The sequence below is a fragment of the Mesocricetus auratus genome, unplaced genomic scaffold (assembly GCF_017639785.1).
Source record: "Mesocricetus auratus isolate SY011 unplaced genomic scaffold, BCM_Maur_2.0 Super-Scaffold_6730, whole genome shotgun sequence".
Taxonomy (NCBI): Eukaryota; Metazoa; Chordata; class Mammalia; order Rodentia; family Cricetidae; genus Mesocricetus; species Mesocricetus auratus.
This window is the reverse complement of record NW_024429184.1, coordinates 3,567,931-3,573,887: the sequence shown is the minus strand read 5'-3', so window position 1 is coordinate 3,573,887 and position 5,957 is coordinate 3,567,931.

Here is a 5,957-nt window from a genome sequence, read left to right as displayed (position 1 = left end):
ACTTAGAAAAGAAGGGAGGGGGGAAGGGAGGAAGGCAGTTCTTGTCCTTTGCCTGGTCTCCTGGATCAAGGTGACAGGGAGGCGGTAGCACCTGTCACAATGTTGCAACTCTTTCAGTCTTCGCTACCCAAAACGGGCATCGGGGGCATGAGTCAAACACTTCCAAAGCGCTTTGACTCTTGGATTTCATTCACCGCCGTGAACAGTACAGGCTACGTCCGTCACAAAGCGATGAGCTTCCCACTGTGGGAGGGTGGGAAGACCTCCTGGGATGCTGTGAGGAGGAGACCCCTGTCCTAGGAAGCATCTTGTTCACCTCCAAGCTGGTGCTGCATGGCCCTGTGATGCTGTGGGGGAAAGCTACAAAATTATAACCACAACTGAAAGAGGGCCTGCTGCCACTGCCGGAAGCTTCTTCAGTGCCGCAGTGACTAACTTGAGGCAGGGTACGTTGGTGAAAACAGTTCTTAGAAAACAAACCCGTAGATGGCGGTGGTGCACGCCTTGAATCCCAGCACTCGGGAGGCAGAGGCAGGCGGATCTCTGTGAGTTCGAGGCCAGCCTGGTCTAGGGAGGTGGGGCTGGAGAGACAGCTCAGCGATTAAGAGCACTGACTGCTCTTCTAGAGGACCCGTACTCATTCCCAGCCCACAACTGTCTGTCACTCCAGTTCCAGGAAGTCTTACACCCTCACACAGACACACCTGAAGGCAAAGTAATACACGTAAGATTAAAAAACAAACCATTTAAAACAGAAACAAAAGAAACTCAAGTACCCAATGTTCACTTGTGCATGGTTAAGACCAAAATACCAAGTTAGATCATGTGATGGAAGGAGCATGAGCTGAGAGTTCTAATCTTGACTCTGACACCAGAGCTGTGTGATTGTGAGCACTGTCTGGACATTGTCTTCAGTACCATAAAATAAGGGCAGTGAACTAAACCGCTTTCTCCATGCTTAGCCCCGTAAACCCTGTCTTCACTATTGCCCGTGGCCACCACACTTTTGACTTTTACCTACATGCCCTCTGTACAATGTTTTTGGTTAAAAATCTGCCTCAGCCAGGCGTTGGTGGCGCACGCCTTTAATCCCAGCACTCGGGAGGCAGAGGCAGGCGGATCTCTGTGAGTTTGAAGCCAGTCTGGTCTACAGAGCGAGCTTCAGGACAGCCTCCAAAGCAATACAGAGAAACCCTGACTCAGAAAAAAAGAAAAAAGAAAAGAAAAGAAAAACGAAAAAAAAAAATCTGCCTTGCTTCCTCACGTTTTTTTCCTTGAAAGTGATTTTAAAAGGAAAGTGAACAGAATTAGCATGAGTGGAAACTGCTGCCCCTGGCCAGATCAGAAGTCAGCCGTAAAATAGTACAATGAAGACTCAAGGATGCTTTTCATTATTTCTGAGAGTGTGGAAGGTATTGCCTGAAGGGCTGGGTGCTCTCTCTCTCTCTCTCTCTCTCTCTCTCTCTCTCTCTCTCTCTCTCTCTCTCTCTCTCTCTCTCTCTCTCTCTCTCTCTCTCTCTCTCTCTCTCTCTCTCTCTCTCTCTCTCTCTCTCTCTCTCTCTCTCTCTCTCCCCTCTCTCTCTCTCTCCTCTCTCTCCTGTCCTCTTCTCCATTCCCTTCTCCTTTCCTCTCCCCTCATCTTTCCCCTCCCCTCCCTCTCTTCCTGTGAAGCAGGAAGAAGAATACAGAGTAGAAAGACAGAAGGACTAGCTGGAGTCTGTTTGAGACCTCCCCCAACTAATCAGAAAGACTGAAAGGAAGCAAAACAGAGAATGATGTCTCACTATGGTCCTAAATGTCAGTGTCCTGGTTTGACCACCCAGACCATTCCAGTATTCCCATTGCTTGGGAAATAATCGGTAAAAATTCTTCTCCTACATGGATATTCTACTGGGATCCACGTACAGCAGAAGAATGACCTCGAGAATGAAAAATCTGAGATACAGACCACACTGAGGGAAATGGCTTCCAAGATCCAAATAAACTGCATCGACAACGCTCCCTCAAGAGCCATAGACTGCCAACAAAAGCAACACCGGGCAAGAGAGGCACCCTTTGAATTGCTGGTCAGGGTTGTCTGCCCAAGGCTCTCCCCAGGCCTGGTCTGTTGCTGTTGCCCTTGGTTACCTTCCAGAGGTTGAAGGGAAGTCCCTACTGCTGGGTACGCCTGGTTCTTCGGAAACAGGACCCAGAAGACCCAGGCTGGTTGTGAATTGGAAGCCTCCTCCCTGAGGACTAGCACCAGAAGGTGTCATGTGAGCCTCCAAAGGAGCATAGCAACCAACCATTCCACCCAGAAATAGTGCCTGTGAACTACAGCAAAGACCAACATGGCACACTGTCCCTACGCCCACAGACAAGCATAGGTCTCACCCCTAGCTGGAAAAATGTCTCATTATAAAAGACAGAGACCATTACCATTACAGAAAATCACAGCCTATCAGAATGCACAACACAGGACCACCTGGTGCCCAGCCCCAGCTGATACATCTATAGCACAACTCCTATACCTTAGGCTAAAGGGTCATAGCAGAAGGGGGGGGGCAAAAAGATGGCAGGAGCCTTAGAAACAGGAAGCTTCCCATGAGATTTCTACTCCTGGAAATGGCAGAAGTCTCATCAGCATGGCTGCCTAAACATGACCTCAACAAGGATGATACTAACAGACGTACCAGCATGGAAAAGGGAACTCTAATGGGGACTTAATCCTAGGCAAAGAGCTATAGGCCTGAATAGTGTTCCATAGGAAGATCCCCTCCCAAAAAAAGACCTGGCTGTTCACTACTAAGTGGTCAGCCCTGAAATCATATATTTCAGCCCTGAGTAATATCATATTAACTGAGGAAGCTTTACATGAATATATACATGTGTGTATGTAAACGATTAAAGGAGTAGAGTCCGTGAATTGTGCATGAGAAGGGTTGGATGGCAGAAAGGAAAGGGGGATAATGTTACAATTATATTTTAATTTCAAAAGTTAAAAGTTATTTTAAAAAATATCCAAATAGAAATACTATCAGGGGCCAGAGAGATGACTCAGTTGATAAAGGTGCCAGGTGACCTGAGTTCATTCTCAGGGACTTTCATGGAGGAAGGAAAGAACCAGCTGCCACACATTACCCCCTCATCTTCACGCTGAGCCATGACTCATACACATACACACACATGCACACACATACATTCATGTACATACACACACATACACATTCACACACATGCATACACATACACACATGCACACACATGCACGCACATGCATACACATATACGCATGCACACACATGCACGCACATACACACACATGCACACACATGCATACACATTCACACACATGCATACACATACACACATATGCATACATATTGATAAGCAGGCATAATCAATTCATGACTTATGTGGTCATTGTTGAGTTTCAAATAAATACATCTAACTTAGCCATTCCTAAAACAAGCATTCTTTTAAAGACCCCTTCCCTAAAGTACTGTTGCTGAATTTTGCCAATGTGTGATAGAAGTTCGTATCTCCAGACCCAAACCGGTGAGGTGCACATGAATGGAGACTTCAGGGGGATTATTTCAAAACCAAAGCACAGGCAAATACTGTGGGTGCCATGGGTGTTCATTTTGATGACTTTATTGGGTTCCCAGTGCAAAGCCTCCTACAGTGCAGACTCTCAAAGAAATTTGCATCCTTGGAACCAGCTAAACATGATAACGTTGGTCGCATTTGGGACTCTCTCAGGGAGTGGAAGGTCCTTTCAACAATGGGTAAGGCCAAGCATCAGGACTGTTGAGAAGAGCAAGCACTGTGGTACATGGCTATAATCTCAGCTCTGAGTTCTAAGCGAGCCTGGGCTGCATTGCAAGACAAAAAACAAAAACAAAGACTGGACTAGAATAGAAGCCAGAAATATTTCTGTACAGAGCCAGATAGTAACTATAGACTGATAAAATGCAATGTAACATGTCAACAGCCACAGGAAGTATGCTATGACTGTGAATGAGCATGGCTGTATCCCGACAAAAACTTTATTTACAAAATCAGATCCTGCATCAGGCTTGGTAGTTTAACTTTCCTTATTAGAGGACCTCTGCTTCCAGCCCTGACATCACTTCATATTGAAAATGAGACTCAGCCAGAGTCTGTCATCTGACAGACATGGATCTGAAACCAGGTGTCTGTATTCCAAGGTCCGGAACCATTCCTCCACTGAAGACTGTTAAAGTCACATGACTGAGCACAGTGCCTCCACAGAGAATGGGAACAATTTGTTACGTTTCAGGCACAGTTGATGAGTTTTTCTTTGGCACTGAGTCACTGGATTCCATAGCTAAGGTAGCCTGGAGGTTTTCCTGCACTGCCAAAAGATGTATCATCAAAGCAAAGAGAAAGACTTGAGCAGGCGGGTATCTGCAGACCTGGAAGTTTACCAGGGTTCCAGACTTGAGCAGGCGGGTATCTGCAGACCTGGAAGTTTATCATCAGGGTTCCAGACTTGAGCAGGCGGGTATCTGCAGACCTGGAAGTTTATCAGGGTTCCAGACTTGAGCAGGCGGGTATCTGCAGACCTGGAAGTTTATCATCAGGGTTCCAGACTTGAGCAGGCGGGTATCTGCAGACCTGGAAGTTTATCATCAGGGTTCCAGACTTGAGCAGGCGGGTATCTGCAGACCTGGAAGTTTATCATCAGGGTTCCAGACTTGAGCAGGCGGGTATCTGCAGACCTGGAAGTTTATCAGGGTTCCAGACTTGAGCAGGCAGGTATCTGCAGACCTGGAAGTTTATCAGGGTTCCAGACTTGAGCAGGCGGGTATCTGCAGACCTGGAAGTTTATCAGGGTTCCAGACTTGAGCAGGCGGGTATCTGCAGACCTGGAAGTTTATCAGGGTTCCAGACTTGAGCAGGCGGGTATCTGCAGACCTGGAAGTTTATCAGGGTTCCAGACTTGAGCAGGCAGGTATCTGCAGACCTGGAAGTTTATCAGGGTTCCAGACTTGAGCAGGCGGGTATCTGCAGACCTGGAAGTTTATCAGGGTTCCAGACTTGAGCAGGCGGGTATCTGCAGACCTGGAAGTTTATCAGGGTTCCAGACTTGAGCAGGCGGGTATCTGCAGACCTGGAAGTTTATCAGGGTTCCAGACTTGAGCAGGCGGGTATCTGCAGACCTGGAAGTTTATCAGGGTTCCATGCCCCCCTCACGCGTGTAGCAAATAGAACTCATCACATAGAATGTCTCCTTTGACACAGCCTCACAGTGTAGCCCACGCTATCCGTGAACCCTTGCCTTGGCCTATAGATGCTGGGATTACAGCATAGACCGTTATGCCCAGACACAAAGTACGTATCTATGGTTGTTCAGTTAGTCTTCACGTATCTGTGAGGTACAACTGGTTTTGGTGTTGAGACAAGGTCTCACTAGGTAGCCCTGGCTGCCCTGGAACTCACTATGTAAACTAGGTTGTCCTTGAACTCTCAAAGACCTTCCTGCCTCTGCCTCTCGAAAGCTGGGATCAAAGGTGTGAGCCACCATGAGCAGCCCTGGAACTGGTTTGGGTAGACGAGGCAGCAGAGGCTCTGAGTAACCCCAGCAACCTGATGGCCACGGTCGCATCTCATAGGTTCTTTTGTCTTCCCATCCGTCTCAGCAAACACTGGCCAGGACATTGACACAGCAGTTGAGGACGGGTAGTTCAAAAATGAGCCCTATTTCTCCCGAATGCATAGAGCTCACAGTAGAGGCAGGACAAAAAATAAATAAACAGGAGTATCGGGATGGGTACCAAGGCAGAAATAGGCATGATGGCATGAGGCGGCCTGAGGGTGGGCAGCTTTCTCGAGAACAGACACCAGGAAAGTTCTTCTGAAAAGGGAATCTGAAAAGGAAAGCCCAGAGAAATGCATAAAGGGCTTAAAGACATGAAAATTCAGAACCTGGAGCTGGGCATCAAAGATGTGGT